This window comes from Anomaloglossus baeobatrachus, chromosome 3 (assembly GCF_048569485.1).
Source record: "Anomaloglossus baeobatrachus isolate aAnoBae1 chromosome 3, aAnoBae1.hap1, whole genome shotgun sequence".
In the NCBI taxonomy this organism is placed as follows: domain Eukaryota; kingdom Metazoa; phylum Chordata; class Amphibia; order Anura; family Aromobatidae; genus Anomaloglossus; species Anomaloglossus baeobatrachus.
In genome coordinates, this window is record NC_134355.1 from 241,498,265 (window position 1) to 241,516,770 (window position 18,506).

Consider the following 18,506-nt stretch of genomic DNA (forward strand, 5'->3'; position numbering starts at 1 on the left):
TTGTGCTGACTGGAGGTTCTGAGGGAGTGAGACACTTTGCTGATTGATTAAATATATTGGTATTTACCGCTATTATTTTTGGATATTTTTTCAGCATTTTGTCTCATCTCCCTTTGCTTCTCTCCATTCTCTGAATTGGTTCTTATTATTTGTTCCTATTTTTGGACTGATAAGATTTTCTATATTTGAACTTATTATTCCTAATAATTTTTAAAGCATTTTTGCACTAGTATTCATCTGCATATGTTTGCTTCATTTCATGGTTCAAGCACAATCTTGTCTGTATATTAGTATTTATTTTGTTGTATTTTTGCACAACACTTAATGCACTTTAATGCTGTAATTTTTATTAATTTTTCTATTTCGCTGTTGAATACTTGTTTAATTCATATTTCTGATATTTGAATTTGCATTACTCATTTTTATCATTTTTACCCCAGCACCAGGGGATTTTTATGCAACCAGTTTGGTCCAACTGAATTTTGAAAAGAAATAATTGTTACCAGATTGTGGCCTAATTTGGCCTTATTTATTATACTTGCCCTGCTCTGTGTCCATACTCCTCTCCTTTGTTTTTACTGGTTCTTAATATCCCTGCATCATTGAATAAAGGATTTTTATGGTTTATATTTGTGTGTTGAGCCTATTCATGTTTAGTATTTGATAGATTTTGACTTATTTTTGATTTTTTGAGGCAATTTGGAGAAATGCCTAAAACATTAGACAGTACTGTATATAACAGTTTAGTACACCATGAATGTCACATTATCAAGCTGAGCATGTACCACTGTGGCTCCAATGCATGCTCAGTGCGCCCAGGTCTTCTCAGGGCCACTCACGCTCATTGTATTCTAAAGTAGTCAAACAAACCTAGAAGTAAGTAAAAGTGAAAAAATAACAACTTGGCTCATTGCAAAATTATCCACCACTTGGCAAAATGTTATTTTTATGGAACACATTTTTTTCAAACAATTATTTTATTTTAACTCTCCGAAAACCCCTTTAACAGAAGTACCTTAAGGCACAATGTCTTTTGAAATGCTTCCTAAAATATAACAATAAACTAAATAGTAAAAAAAAACAACTTGGTATTGTTTGTCAGAGGAAATGAAATAACATAGTGAGGGGGCTGATAGTGTTATCAGGTACGAATCCCACTTTTTCTATTACAACGGAATATATTGTTCTCATAAAACCTGCAGCACAGGAGAAAGTCTGATCTTCAGTGTGAATTCCTACCACTTTTATAACAAGAATAGCATATTCTACATTAACTTCATTGATCCACATTTCCTTTCAAGCACTAAAAAAGCAAGAAATTCTGTTAAGTATCGGTCACTAGAGTTCATCTCTCGGGCAGTGCTAATAAAATTCGTACAGTGCACAAATTATTCCAAACTGCCGCAGGCATCCTAAGACTGTTTGAATTGATTTCTTCTTAAAATCAATTAATAAAACGGGTTATAATATAACTTATTGCCTGTAGATATTAAGGGATCTTTTACTGAACACTGTTCAATTTCTGTTCCTTACTGGGAAATGTAAGGGTTGTCATTGACGTTACCGTTAAAATAATCCCATAAAACTAATTAAAATGGGCTAGTATAGTATGTATGCACATTGCAGCTGTAATGTATGGCCGTGCCCCAATACAACTAAACATAAGCAACATGTCTGGCACACAAATGTCAGAGGTTTGATAGTTATGGTCCATTTTAGGATAATAAAAAAAGTCATATTAAAGTATTTCCTAAATATTTCCTAAAATGGACCAAAATTGAACTGAAAAAGATCTGCAAGAGAATTAGGACTCAATGCACAATGAGATGTACAATGATCCCAATTACACACAACCTGTCCGAGTACACACAACCTGTCTGGCTGGATCTGTTCTACAATAGTTATACAAGTAAACTTCAGGGAACTTTTCTGCAGCGTCATTTCATCCACAGGCAAAGGCTGCTTTCCTACTGTTTGAAGGGCCACTGACATAAAACAGAGTAGTCCAGCCTATAGGTCATCTTGATCAGATGGATAGGGGCTGACACCCGGCACCTCTATGATCAAGTGTTTTCTGCTTCAGCAGTGGCTAGATGTAAGCAGTGTATGAAGCCTAACCAGTATGGCTCCATTCAGTTTAGTGGCCACTACTGTGTTACGTCAGTTGCGTATACAGGGGTTATCCATCCCTGTAATCCTTCCTCTGATGGTACAGAGCCTTACGGAAAACTCCTCCTGAAAAGACAGGAAGTAGAAGTCTAAAGAAAACTAAAAAGGAGGTGTGAAAATTGTATTTTTATATTGATCATGATGTGAAAAAAAAACAGTGTCAAAAAGTTTGAGAAACTTCCAGTAACTGATTTAAACAACAGGTCATTTTCTGCTGATAGCTCTGTTTTAACTCTTTCTTAATAATAAGGGATGGTTATTGTTGGTGCAACATAAGCGCACAATGCCGAGGGCACGTACAGCATAGGTGAAATGGTGTTTATGAGGGGTGCTACTTTGATATTTGGCCACATCTTTTATAATGTTGGTATTTAGTCATAGCTTTGGCTACTGCTGAGCAACATGAAAGATACTTTCTAAGACAATTTATTGGTGAACTAAAAGGGCCTACAAGCTGGCCAGCCAGTATATGGTAACCTCTCATCTCACCTTCAATCTATAATACTGCAACTATGTATCCAGCTCTTTTCCTACACACTTATCAAAGGCTTCACATATTTTCGAGGATATTTCACAATGTTTTCTAAAACAAAAATGCATAAGTACTTTTTTCTGTCTAGCCATTTCACATTGACATAACAGTGTTCTTCACTTAAAATGTTTAATCATTGAAAGGTGAAAATTATGATCATTTTCTTCTATTGCACCTCATTGTAACAAAGCTTAGTATGTCGGATAAGGAGCATCGGCATTTTAGACATGCTCATCTCCAGTCTAATGTCAATCTAATATTCATAGACTCTGCTGTGCTTCATGCTTTTCTGCAGTGCATTATGCAGCTGTTGACTAAATATGATGAACAAATAGTTAGACGTGTGTGTACGCCTCCGAATGAACTCAACAGCTTTCATTAATATTTCATGTTAAAGAGAAAACACTGTAACTGGTTCAGCAAGTTTAGTGTTCTGTAATAAAGGACTGGAAGAGAGCTGGTCTCTGGGGCCCTGAAGATTTAACAAGTGGTAGAATTCATTTTATTAATGACAAAGTTTAATTGAACAAAAAAGAACAATATAAAACTGGAATACATAAATATATTCAGTAGTGAATGCTAAATACACATACAGGTTGAACATGGCATAAAGAATGATGCATATCTACATCATATTCTATCAGTACATCATCAGTGTGTATTGGACGACTGGAACGCACAAAAATGATAAGAGAGAAGATCCCGATCATAGTTCTACCTGACACTGTCAGCCCAAAAAGAACATGAATGGAGTATCTGCGCACACATAAGACCTTTACTCCCTATTCACAGGATCAGTGGGGAGGCCAGCTGTGCCATCCTAAGGTGCATTTATACCTGATGATATGATAATCCGTCAGATTGTAAAAGTTATGACCCATCCCCGGCGATAATTGTGTAATGCAAATATGATGAACAACTGAACAATGTGTCTAAAACCTCTCGTTTAATGGAGAGCGTTCACTAGTTCAACATTTAGACCGGAAAAAGCAGAAGTAGAAATTCAAGTTTTAGGCCCTGTGCGCACTGGGAAATAACTTTTTCTTAAGAAAAATCTGCACCCTCTGGCAGAATACCGCACCCTCAGCAAAAACTGCGGTAATAACGCACCCGCGGTTTTTCCGCTGGTTGGTACCTGTGGTTTTTTACCATTTCTATAGCAAAAAACGCAGGTACCTGAGGAATAGAAGTGACATGCTCATTCTTTTTGCTGCAGAAATTCTGCAGCAAAACTTAGAGGTAAAAATAATGCAGTGTGCGCACAGCATTTTTTTCCCAATAGGTTTTGCTGGGGAAGGACTGCAGTACGGTTAGGATCAAAAGCGCACCTTTTCTGCCACAAAAACCGCGACAAATCCGCAGCAAAAGCTGCAGTGTGCGCACAGGGCCTAATATAGGGTTAATCATGTGTGATGCCCTGGCCTATCAGGTCGTCACAGGGTATTGTGCAATCTGCCCTTCTGTGCAATATCCACCTCCTCCTGGTTAGGGGTCCCTAACCAATGGTTTTGCCAAAACCAGCTAATTAAAAGCCTAGGAACACTCTGCACCACACCCACCAGACACACCAGTGGATGGCCTGAGTGGAATGGGGGGGTTGGGGGGGGAGGTCAGGAGTGTCAGGAGTGGGCCAGAGTAGTGTTGGAAGGGAAGGAGAAAGGAAGTCAGGAGCTGGGTTCCTTGGAAGTACTAGGTAGCAGACGGTGGTCTGGGCCTGGTAGGAGCTGGACCCCCGGTCGCAGGGGATCGTGACAAGGGGCATGGTATTGTCGTGGAGGACAGCCGGCGGCCTTGTACCTTCACCGGGCTGGGACCATTGTACGACGGGGTACGTGGACCCTAGGTCAGGGAGTAGCTTCAAGCAACCTGACAATTCACCCGACGAGAACGGAGCCTTCAAGATAAGCTCTCCACCCACTCCAAAATCAGGGTACTAGCGCAACGAGGGGGATAGGACTTTCCACTAAAAAGGTCCAAGAAATCCCAAGCGTGAACCCTGAGAGCAAGCTCCCTCAGTTAGCCACACTGGGGAGCGGGACCCAATTAGTTTCAAGCTATAGGGGCCAACTAGAAGAGAACAAGGTGCCAAGGGAAAAGTCACAGATCATCAGGTAACACCAGCAGAAACAGGACCCAAACTTGCTCCCTCTCAGCGGCAGCGGTGTCCAGAACTTTGCTTTACTAAGTTGTCGGTGTCAGCGTTATGGACTGAGTGAGCACGCAAGTGACCCCTACCTCCCCACTGGCATGTCCCGCCACTATCACCGAGTCCCGGGGCATCCCCCCTACCTGTGGAGGGGTTAAACACCTGGCTGTCCACTACATTGCCACCGGGTACTCTCAGCTGCAGCGGTGGTACTCCACCTTACCACACACCACCGATGGCGTCACGAACTCTAAATACACCATCCCCTGTAAATACCCTCTTTATTCGAGTGGCCGTACGACCCCCGGGTCTGGTCGCCCCTCGAGTCACCGCGGGTCCGGATCCGAGCAGCCCACCTGCTGACGTGGGGGCGGCACACATGTCCCAAGGCAATAGATAGTTTAGTAACAGCTTATATTTGTATTAACGGAAAAAAACCTTAAATTTTCTTTGTGCACTATCATCAGATATATTATGAATTAAATGTATTCAAAATAAATAGTATCTTAATTGGATTTGAATGTTGGATATTTATCACCTATTATGTGGATAAGGTAGAAGTTGGAATTGTGAGACAACCCATTAAAAATCATTCATGTGTGGTAATGCATCTCTAACTATTTACCTTCTATAAAAACTCATTTTACTTTCCACTTACACTTAAAAAATATGCTCATCAATGATAAGACATTAAAATCCAATAGCACATCTAAATAAATACAAATAGTATGCCACCCCAGATAAGGTTTCCAACTAAAGACGAAATGTTAATCTAGGAAACGCACCCCGCTTAGATATTTGTCACACTGTGAATATCAGGGTTCCCACCAGACACCAAAGAACCCTCAATAAGTGAGCCACAACCTGGGTACACCAGGGACACGGTAACAGCGGATGACCCTGGCGCTAGAGAGGGGAGGCGGAGACTCCTCCTGCACTCACCTGATGCTGTACCCTAAGCTTTCTAACATGCCTATATGGGTTCTTTCAACCCGTCGCCAACCACATGCCTAGTCCCTCGCTTGCCCTGTACTCACCCTGGCTAGTGAAAAGGTCAGTGAGAGCACTAGTCCTATCACTGCAAAAATACAACACAATAGAAGGTATAAAGACAAGGGAACATAGACAAAAACACAAACTTGTAAGCTGCAAACAACACGGCTTCAACAACTGAATGCTAGCAGCATGTTAGTTAGGAGTTGGGAGTGGTCACAAACTGGCTGCACGTGATGTGAATAAATGAGGAGCTATTAGCATGGAAACTGACATTAACCCATGTTGTACCAACAAAATGCAAATACATTTAATATACAGAGTCTCACAAATTAATGGAGAGCTCAGATCATAGAACCATCACCAAGGACAGAAGACACTTGTAAAAACATTGAAATAAAACTATGGTGAAGTAGTTGTCACTTCTTATACAGAGCCTACCCTTGTGATGTGCTGGCTTCTGTGTGGCTGTGGCTGGCTGTGCTGGCTGCTGTGTGGCTGTGCTGACTGCTGTGTGGTTGTCCTGGCTGCTGTGTGGCTGTGGCCGGCTGTGCTGGCTACTGCATGGCTGTGGCTGTCCATGCTAGCTGCTGTGTGGCCGGCCATGATGGTTGTGTGGAGCAAGGTAAATAATGCCGCCAGGAGGTGGTGCCTACGCAGATGGAGCTCTCGACTCAATGACAATCTGAGAGCTCCATCTGCGCACTCGTTAACTCCTGGTGGCATTATTTGTAGATCGCACCGCCGACAGAGCATTTTACCGCCACACAGCCTTGCTTCACACAGTGCCCACCGAACCAGCAAACCCCCACACCGCCGACAAAGCATCTCACCCGCCGCAGCCAGCACACACCCCCACCGCCGAGAGAGCATCTCACCCGCCACAGCCAGCACAGCCCCACACCAAAAACAGAGCATCTCACCCGCCTCAGCCAGCACAGCCCTGCACCGCCGACAGAGCATCTCACCCCCTGCAGCCAGCACAGCCCCGCACTGCCGACAGGGCATCTCTCCCGCCGCACCACCCTGCTCCACACAGCGCCCACTGCAGCCAGCACACCACCCATGCTCCACCTCCCGGTAAGCTACATTCGGGTTTTAAGATGCCTCCCTCATTTTCCTCCTACATTTTTGGGAGGAAAAGTGCGTCTTATAATCTGAAAAATACGGTACATACTGAACCACCAGGAATTTTTAGAAACTTTACGCATAATGAAACCATGTCATTACATTTCAGACTAGTAAGCAGCTATCCTTGATGAATATGTCACATAACGCATGCTTATAGTAGCATGGCATAGCTGTAAAAATGAACTCTAATGGCTTGCTCCATGCTGGCAAAGGGCATGGCCAATCCATGGAAGTGTCTTGTTTTTTTGAGTGTTTCATCAACCATCTACTTTTCTCATGGTCTAGCATTCCTTATATTATGGTAAGTGTTACTAAAGGTGCAAATAGGTGCATGAACTGCACATAACGTATCTCTGGAATGGCCAGTGCAGATGTGTGATTTTGATGGTACTTACAATAATATAAAGGACGCCAGAGCAGCTGCTATACATGATGGAAGATGCATCTTATCAAACACTTCTATGAAATATAGTATTTCAAGCCAACCAATATACTGATATACATTTCATACTGATATATATATATATCAGTATGAAAGACAATTCTACATACAGCGGATGAATTAAGTATTAAACAGGTCATCAACTTTCTAAGTAAATATATTTCTAAAGGTGCTATTGATATAAATTTCTCAGAAGATGGTAACAACCTATGCAATCCACACAGGCAAAGAAATCAAACCATACATGTCCATAAATTTAGTGATATGCAATAATGAGAAATTACAAAAGAAAAAAGTATTGAACACATGAACAAGCGCAGTTAATGTTGGTTTAATAACATTTAAACAAGCCTGTGAGAGAATATAGTCTGTTCATATGAGGTCAAAATTGAACTCTTTGGATGCCATCATGGTGTAGGGCTGTTTTTCAGCATATGACACTGGTAAACTTAACAAAATTGAAGGAAGGATGAATGGACAAAAATCTGCTGCCATCTACTAGGATGATGAAGATGAAATGAGGGTGGATATTTCAGCAAGACAATAATACCAAACAGACACCCAATAAAACTCTCAATTGGTTTCAAAGAAATAAATTAAAAAAGCTAGAATGTTCTAGCCAATCATCTGACCTAAATCCAATAAAAAAAATATATGGAAGGAACTAAAGCTCAGATTTTATAGAAGAAGCCTAAGGAATCATCAGAATTGAAGAAGAAGAATGGACCAAAATTACACCTGAGCAATGCATGCAACTAGTTTCCCCATACAGGATGAGTCTTGAAGCTGTCATTACCAGCAAAGGCTTTTGTACAAAGTATTCAATACATTTCAGTAAGCATATTCAATACTTTTTCCCTATATCATTTCTCATGATTACACATCATTAAATTTTACAGACAGCTATGGTTTGATTTCTTTGCCGATGTGGATTGAATGTTTTGTTATCAACATCTGGTGAGTTCATGTCAATAGAACCTTTAGAAATATATTTACTGAGAAAATTGGTGATGTGTTCAATACTTATTTCACCCGCTGTATATACAGTCAGGGCCAAAAGTGTTGGCACCATAGAAATTGTTAAAGAAAATGAAGTATTTCTGCAAGGAAAAGTATTGCAATTATATATGTTTTTCATACTCATGTTTATTTCTTTTGTGTGTATTAGAACAACATAGAGACACAGAGAAAAAAGACATTGGACATAATGTCACACAAAACTATAAAAATGGGTTGGACAAAATTGTTGGTAACCTCAATGTAATATTTGGTTGCACACCTTTTGGAATAAACATTGAAACAAGAAACTCCAGCACTCCGCTATTATAGCAGTCCAGAAATCAGCACACACCTGATCCTGCACGGAACGTCCAAGGCAATGGTTTCAATTGTAGAAAGAAGAAAAAAAAAAAAAAAAAATCCAGCGGATCACAGGCTTTTTTTTATATAAAATGAACTTACGTCATTATTGCTTCGTTTAAAAAGTTTCCACAATGCAGGTGGGATCCACAGACAAGGTATCTATATCATCAGTTTATCCAACATGTTTCGACCCAGAGAGTGGTCATATAGTCTTAACCAATTATAACCAACCAAATGTGGCCATATTCCTTGTAAAGTTTGCAATTTTGTGGATAGGGGAGATACATTTACCTCTTTTTCACCAGGAATACAATATAAAATTCAGAGACATTTAAATTGTACAACCGAAGGTGTAATATATTTAATTGACTGCACAATATGCCTTACACAGTATGTAGGCTGTACGGTCGGACCGCTGAAGAACCGCATCAGATGCCATATCTCAGATATAGGTAAAACACACTTATGCGGTTCTTCAGCGGTCTCTAGGCATTTTACTTTGTGTCATGGCGGTAATACCTCTGGTTTTAAATTTAGAGCGATAGAAAAAGTTCAACAAATGGCCAGAGGGGGAGACTTCCAACGTAAAGTTCTAAATAGAGAATCATTTTGGATATTTAAGTAAAATACTCGCATTCCACATGGTATGAATATAAGGCAGGACATGATTGTCCATTATAATTAAATTATTCATGTAAAAATGGTTTTAATGTTTATGACAATATGAATAATATTGTTTTTTATGTGTTTTAAATATCTGTGAATTTTAGAACTAGAATTTCCTGTCTATGCACAAGTCTTTGTTACATGTGTAGGATAATTATCCTAATTAGAAACCACTTGCATGATGGGAGTTCTAGTAAGCTATATAGAGGTATCAGTACCTACTCTAAAACATCCATGAAAAAGACTATATGACCACTCTCTGGGTCGAAACATGTTGGATAAACTGATAATATAGATACCTTGTATGTGGATCCCACCTGCGTTGTGGAAACGTTTTAAATGAAGCAATAAAGACGTAAGTTCATTTTATATAAAAAAGCCTGTGATCCGCTGGATTTTTTTCTTCTTTCTACTTTTGGAATAAACAACTGAAATCAATCACATGCTATAACAATCACCAAGTTTCTTACACCTCTAAATTGGAATTTTGGACTACTCTTCTTTTGCAAACTGCTCCAGGTATTTCATATTTGAAGAATGCTTTCTCCCAACATCAATTTTAAGATCTCTCCACATGTGTTCAATGGGATTCAGTTCGGGACTCATTGCTGGCCACTTCAAAACTCTTCAGAGCTTTACTTCATTCATTTATGGGGGCTTTTTGAGGCATTTTGGGGGTTATTATCCTGCTGGAAGACCCATAACCTGGACACAAACCCAGCTTTCTGACACAAAACACTACATTTTGACTCAAAATCTTTTGGTGATCTTCAGATTTCATGATGCCTTGCACACAGACAAGGCACCTGTAATACTATTGTATGAACTGAGGATTTCGATCGCGTTAGGGCAATGACAACCAGAGACGGGTTCTTGATGCAAAGAAGTTTTATAATATGCAACCAACAATATGTACACAGAAAAGAACATAAACACAGTATATATCTGCCAGTTTTGGAGCAAGGGGGAATTCCCGGGACCGTGCACCAGACTCCCCCAGGGAGGCCACCAGGGTCTGTCTGGCGATCACTCCAGAAGGCCTAGATGCACAGCAGCCGGGACACGAAAGGGCAACAGGTTATCGTCCAAAAATGTCCGTACATGATGTGGAACGCGGGTCCTAGGGTGGATATAGACCGGAAGGGACTGGGCACAAGCAACGACCAGAGACGGCAGATGGAGTCCGGGACCAGCGAGGGCACAGCTTAATGAGACCAGGTGGAGTCCAGGGCCGGTGTCGGGTGATTCACCAGGATCAGAAATAACAACCAGGAAACGAGAGCAGCGGAGCAGGAGTAGACAGAAAGCATTATACTCAAGCAACTAGACTAAGCTTAGGGGCGGGCTTTTAAACAGATGAACAGGAAGTAGGGCAATAGAACAGAAAACTCCATGTCAACAAAGGGCAAGATCCATCAGAAGCAAACTGCAAATCCCAGAACATTGACAGCACCCAGTGTTAGAAGCAGCGAAACAACCCCAAACCATCTTTGAACCTGCACCAGATTTGACTGTAGGTACTGTATTCTTTTCTTTGTCTGCCTCATTCCTTTTTTGGTAAACAGTAGAATGATCTGCTTTACCAAAAAGCTCTATCTTGGTCTTACCTGTCAATAAAACTTTTACCCAGAAGGATTTTGACTTACGTACATTTTGGCAAACTGCAGTCTAGTTTTTTTATAACTGCATCAGCAGTGGGGTCTTCCCGGGTCTCTTGCCATAATCTTTTATTTCATTCAAATGTCGACAGATAATTCACGCTGACACTGATGCACTCTGTGCCTGTAGGACAGCTTGAATTTCTTTGGAACTTGATTGGAGCTGCTTATCCACCATTGTGACTTTTCTGCTTTGCAACCTTTTCTTAATTTTTCTCTGCAGTCCACATCCAGGGAGTTTAGCTACAGTGCCATGGATTGTAAACTTCTTGATTACGTTGCGCACAATGGCCAAAGGAACATCAAGACCTCTGGGGATGGACTTGTAGGTGAAACAAGAAGAAATGATCCAGCTTCAAGATTTTTTTTTTCTTTATAAGAAAATTCACCTTTATTGGTAATTTCTGTAAAATCATCCAAGAAAATATTGCATAATTCATGAGTAATATAGCAGGTCCACATATTACTGCTATATTACTCATGAATCATGCGATATTTTCTTGGATGATTTTAAAGAAATTACCAATAAAGGTAAATTTTCTTATAAAGAAAAAAAATCTGGAAGCTGGATCATTTCTTCATGTTTCACTTGTACCTGACGCTGAAGCAGCAGCGGGATCCTTTGCTTTCTATTACCGAAGGAACTGAGCAGTCTCCGGGGTGAGCTGGATTCTTTTTCTCCGAACTAGATGAACTTGCAACCCTGAGATTGTTGATATTTTTAACAATTTTGGTTTTCAAATTCTCAGACAGTTTTCTTCTATTCTTTCCGTTCTCCATGATTTGTATAGCACATACAGACACACAATGCAAATATTTTCATATTGCCCACACCTGGTACTTGCCACAAGTGAGTTTGAATGGGAATCACATGCTTGAAACAAATCTGTTTGCCCAGAATTTCGGAAAGAAGTCAACAATTTTATCCAGCTCATTTTTAGAGTTGTGTTTGAAATTATGTTCAATTTACCTCTTTTTTTCTCAAGTTTTTGTACTGTTCTAATACACACAAAGGAAATAATCATGTGTATAACAAAACATGTTTATTTGCAATCATTTTCTTAGAGAAATACTTTATTTTCTGGAACAATTTCAAGGGCGTCAACAATTTCGGCTATGTCAGTAAGTAAATCCATATATACACAGTATATATATATATATATATATATATATATATATATATATATACAGTGTCTTGCAAAAGTATGCGGCCTCCTTGAATTGCTTATTTTAAACTTTTAGAAAAAGTAACAAACTGAAAATTGGGGAGTGCATTATTATTTGGCCCCTTTAAGTTAATACTTTGTAACGCCACCTTTGGCTGTGATTGCAACTGCAAGTCGCTTGGGGTATGTGTCTATCAGTTTTGCACATCGAGAAACTGAAATTCCTGCCCATTCTTCCTTTGCAAACAGCTCGAGTTCAGTGAGGTTGGATGGAGAGCATTTGTGAACAGCAGTTTTCATCTTTTTCCACAGATTCTCGATTTGATTCAGGTCTGGACTTTGACTGGGCCATTCTAACACCTGGATATGTTAATTTGTGAACCATTCCATTGTAGATTTTGCTTTATGATTGGGATCATTGTCTTGTTGAAAGACAAATCTCCGTCCCAGTCTCAGGTCTTTTGCAGACTCCAACAGGTTTTCTTCAAGAATGGTCCTGTATTTGGCTCCATCCATCTTGCATCAATTTTAACCATCTTCCCTGTCCCTGCTGAAGAAAAGCAAGCCCAAACCATGATGCTGCCACTACGTTTGACAATGGGGATGGTGTTTTCAGGGTGATGAGCTGTGTTGCTTTCATGCCAAAAATATCGTTTGGCATTGTGCCCAAAAAGTTCAATTTTGGTTTCATCTGACCAGAGCACCTTCTTTCACATATTTGGTGTGTCTCCCAGGTGGCTTGTGGCAAACTTTAAACGACACTTTTTATGGATATCTTTGAAAAATGGCATTTTACTTGCCCCTCTTCCATAAAAGCCAGATTTGTGCAGTGTACGACTGATTGTTGTCCTATGGACTCTCCCACCTCAGCTGTAGATCTCTGCAGTTCATCCAGAGTGATCATGGGCCTTCTCCTTGTTTGAGATGAAATTTTTGAGGGATTTGCAGTGGTATGATACTCCTTCCATTTCAATATGATCGCTTGCACAGGGCTTTTTGGGATGTTTAAAGTTGTGGAAATCTTTTTGTAACCAAATCCGGTTTTAAACTTCGCCACAACAGTATCACAGACCTTCCTGTTGTGTTCCTTGGTCTTCATGATGCTCTCTGTGCTTTAAACAGAACACTTAGGCTATCACAAAGCAGGTGCATTTATACGGAGACTTGACTACACACAGGTGGCTTATACTTATCATCATCATCAGTAATTTAGGACAACATTGGATCATTCAGAGATCCTCAATTAACTTCTGGAGTGAGCTTGCTGCACTGAAAGTAAAGGGGCCGAATAATATTGAACGACCCAATTTTCAGTTTATTCTTTTTTACAAAAGTTTAAAATAAGCAATACATTTCGTTCAACTTCACAATTGTTTCTCACTTGTTGTCGATTCTTCACCATAACATTAAAATTTTTATCTTTATGTTTGAAGCCTGAAATGTGGGAAAAGGTTGAAAAAATCAAGGACGACGAATACTTTCGCAAGGCACTGTATATATATATATATATATATATATATATATATATATATATATATATCTTAGAGGATTATTTTTATTCACATGCTGCAGCTGTATTCATTTAGTAATTTCCTTACATACATGATCCCATGAATTTCGTTCACAGCCCGTGTATTAGAAAACAGACTTAGCTGCAATTGAATCTGTAATTGCTACAATATGGTTTTCTTGGTCCAGAAAGGCAGCTAATGGGTTGTTTTGCATTGTTTGGAGGGAGAAATGTTGAGCTCCATCAGCTCTGGGTAATGAGCACGATATCTGCAACATTTAACCACTACTATTTTTAAAGAATGCTGTTTTTCCATGAGATATCGTGAAAACAGCCTACTCTAAAAGAGCTCAAACATTTAATATAGCCATGGAAGGTGTGATGTAATAAGAGAGATAATAGGTGTAAAAATGTTAATATTTTCAAGAGATGCATGTAACAGAGTTATATTTGTCAATGTAGCAGAGTTAAGAGCATAATTTACTTTTTCTGTTTGATACAACCTAGATAAAAACAAACATGTTTTTAGATATCTTGTAGCACTTACACAGTTATTATTGTGCATAAGACACAAGAGTAAAATAACACATTTACCTCTGCTATACTATACTAAATTGACAATTCTACAGGCTCCATAATTAGTTCTCAAATGCCATTGATCACTTTTGTGTTTCCTTGAGTAAGTACATAGATCATGTATTGTACATCATAGTGAAATAAGGGATGCAAAAATCCCACTGTAATGCAGGTCAGCCCCCATTATATAGCTTTCACCAGCCTTGCAGGCAGTACATGAAACTAAGATGCAGAAACGTTGTTAAAAGGAGTTTCACACTACTAATATGACCTCTTTTTATTTGTCCTAACCATTCTTAACTAAAGGTACCGTCACACTAAGCAACTTACCAGCGATCCCAACAACGATAGGGATCGCTGGTAAGTTGCTAGGAGGTTGCTGGTGAGCTGTCACACTGCGACGCTCCAGCGATCCCACCAGCAACCTGACCTGGCAGGGATCGCTGGAGCGTGGCTACACGAGTTGCTGGTGAGCTCACCAGCAACCAGTGACCAGCCCCCAGCGCCGCGTGGAAGATGCTGCACTTGGTAACTAAGGTAAATATCGGGTAACCAACCCGATATTTACCTTTGTTACCACTGCACGGAGCTACACGTGCAGAGAGCAGGGAGCAGCGCACACTGAGCGCTGGCTCCCTGCTCTCCTAGTACAGCACACATCGGGTTAATTACCCGATGTGTGCTGCAGCTACATGTGCACAGAGCAGGGAGCAGCGCACAATGCTTAGCGCTGGCTCCCTGCTCTCCTAGTACAGCACACATCGGGTTAATTACCCGATGTGTGCTGCAGCTACATGTGCACAGAGCAGGGAGCAGCGCACAATGCTTAGCGCTGGCTCCCTGCTCTCGTACTTACAGGCACACATCAGGTTAATTAACCCGATGTGTCCTGCAGCTAGCTACATATGCACAGAGCAGGAGCCGGCAGCACAGGCAGTGAGAGCGGGGGAGGCTGGTATCAAAGGTAAATATCGGGTAACCAAGGACAGGGCTTCTTGGTTACCCGATGTTTACATTGGTTACCAGCCTCCGCAGAAGCCGGCTCCTGCTGCCTGCACATTTAGTTGTTGCTGCCTCGCTGTCACACACAGCGATGTGTGCTTCACAGCAGGACAGCAACAACTAAAAAATGGCCCAGGACATTCAGCAACAACCAACGACCTCACAGCAGGGGCCAGGTTGTTGCTGGATGTCACACACAGCAACATCGCTAGCAACGTCACAAAAGTTGTTCGTTAGCAGCGATGTTGCTAGCGATGTTGCTTAGTGTGACGGGGCCTTAACACTTTCCTACTATACTTCTGCTACCTTTCCTGCTCCTGTAAGCTTATCTTTCTGCAGCTCCTATATTCCTGTATTGATGTTCTTGAACATGAAAAGAAAAGGAAGTGCTGTGAAGAATCTAGTGGAGAGGGGTGAACTTAATATGCCAAGGGCGCTCAACTGAGGGGGTCTCACACCCCTACACAACACCGGTTAAGACGAAGGATCCAGTGGTAAGCTGGCTGGAGGTGGGTGCCGTTGACTTCAGCGTCCGTAGCTCAATGGGCGTGGTCGGGAGAGGATCATGTGATTGGTCAATGGAATCGCGTCACCGCAGGTCCTGGCAGATCGCAGGTAACACAGCACCGACCAGTCTTTGAAATAAGGAAAAGATTTCCGGAGCTGCTCCTGCAGTTAATATCTCATGGGGAAAAGATCATGGAAAGAACTGGATAGATAACGGTCAAACAGAGCACTAGGAATGATGGAATCTTCAGTAATTAAAAGACAAACCTTTATTGTCCTCTACAGCCACACTGTGGCTGTAGAGAACAATAAAGGTTTGTCTTTTAAATACTGAAGATTCCATCATTCCTAGCGCTTCATTTGATCGTTATTTATCCAGTTCTTTCCATGTATTGATGTTCTGGCTTTGATGCTTCTGGTCTGGAGACCGGAATCGGACAGACTGAGCAGGGCACGTCACTGGTGGGGGCAGGGCTGCCTCTCTGTAAGTGATAGCAGTCTGGGTACACATGCCCAGATCAGACTTCACTCTTTTCTCAGACTGGTTTATAATGCGATGCTTGCTTGTGACAAGTGCTGTGATGTGCCAAACATTTGATAGTTCACAACCCTGTACAATCTAACGATCAGCACATCGTAGTGCTTGTCACAGGAAAGCACAGCACTGTAGACCAGGCTAAGAGGAGAGTGAAGTCTGATGTGGGTATTCGTGCCCAGACTGCTGTCACTCACAGAGAGGCAGCCCTAAATAGTCAGGTGTCTGGCTCAGTTTGTCTGATTTCGGTCTTCAGACCGGAAGGATCAAAACCAGAACATCAAAAGAGGAATATAGGAGCTACAAAGAGATAAGCTTTCAGGAGCCGGGTAAGGAGCAGAAGTATATCAGGAAAGTGTTAGTTAGATATAGTTAGGATAAATGAAAGAGGGTCACATTAGTAGTGGAAAACCTTTTAAACATCACCTTCAGTCAAAGGACAATATCATGTTAGATTAATTTGCTTTTGGATGGCTAAAGAATATTGATTCCATGCCTACAGGTTTGCATCAAGGCACTATATTCTAGAATTTCTATATGGTTAAAGGCGTTGTCACATCAGGGGGTATAGATATTATAGAAGGGGTCTCATGCTGAGAACCCTATACACTAACCAGGGCAAAGAGCTGGTACATATTTAGCTGTTTCCATACTAGCAGTTGAAGCAGTCTATGCCACAGCAAGAGAAAGTCAGTCAAGTGTTTAGGGACAGTGTAGTTAGACTTTCTTTAGATATCACTTTACTGAATAGTTTATACTTTATTTTTTATACTGAAAGGATGTCTGCATAATTATTGTCATGATATAACCTGCCAGACTTTTCAAAGGACATGTCTGATGCCTTAACACACTTCAAAGAAGAAATTTGTATTTTATATATACCTGTTGACAGAGTGAGACATTTCTTTTCATGTCGGTTTACTTTTATATTTCACTGTTAATTCTGTTGAGTATTTGTACAGAGTGAGTAAGGATTACGTTAAAAAAAATTAAAATTAATAGTATTAATACTACTACTACTAATAATAATACTGTAATAAGCAACAAAATCCATAGGAAAAAGTAGTTTGCTCAAAATGGTACAGTGGTTTTGTTGTTGGTTTTATTATTCTTACTATTATTATTAATAACTTTTATACTTAGATCAGCAAACAGAACCAGTTTCTACCATTCTGAATGCATTCTCTTCTTATCATTTGGATTTTTATGATTTTGGAGCAAGAGATTTGAGAACCTGGTTACATGAAGTGACAACATGAAATCATGTGTCAAAATGAATACACTGAGTCCATTGTGCCTGATTTTGAAACAAGAAATATTCCATCTATGTATACTGTAGGTGACATAAATCCTCTGGAAGAAAATTGTGAGGCTTCCTATGTCGCGGGCGGAGGAGGGGACGCTGCGCTCACCCACTGCTCGGGTCCGGCTGCTGCTGCTGCTCGGTGGTGGCTCGAGCGGTGGGCCGGATCTCGGGGACTCGAGCGGTGTTCCTCGCCCGTGAGTGAAAGGGGGTGGTGTGGTTTGGGGATTTATTGTCCGTGACGCCACCCACGGTTGTGGTGAGGTTGTGACACCACCGCTGCTCTGGACGGGGATCCCGGGAGCGATGACAGGGAGCAGCTTGGATGTTAGTTCTCCCTTCCGTGGGTAGGGGGGTTGGTTGTCCCGGGGCCCCAGTGAGGGTTAGGGATGGCAGGCGGGTTACGGGGCCAGGGGAGGTGCAGGGTCGCGGGGGCAGCGCTGTGCCGCATGGCACGGTGGTACTCACTCAGCCAATGACGAATCCAAAGACTCCGGTAAAACAAACGGCAGGATGGACGGGTCCCACAGATGACTGCGGTGTTTCTTCTCCCGGTAGGTTGATGGTGACTGCCTTTCCCTGCACCTGTGTTGTGTTTACGGTTCCAATGGCTTCCCACCGGTAACCCGCTCCCCAGCTTGGATGGATGCTGAGGGAGCCCCTTTTGCCCGCAGGCTCTGGCCCTGGGAACTGTAGTCTTGGCGTTGACTGTGTTTCCCTTTACGGTGTGAGCTGTTGCCTTCAATCGGGTCTTGACTGCTGGGAAACCCCGGAGGTTCCCTTCGCTAACGGATTTGACCAGTTTTAC

At 41.3% G+C, this 18,506-nt stretch overlaps 1 protein-coding gene across 1 annotated transcript in view; it reads right to left on the minus strand.

Annotated features, from left to right (window-relative positions):
* Window positions 1-18,506, minus strand: part of PACRG (parkin coregulated) — a 1,022,669-nt gene that overhangs the window by 265,098 nt on the left and 739,065 nt on the right. The gene's annotated exons all lie outside the window — the stretch shown is intronic.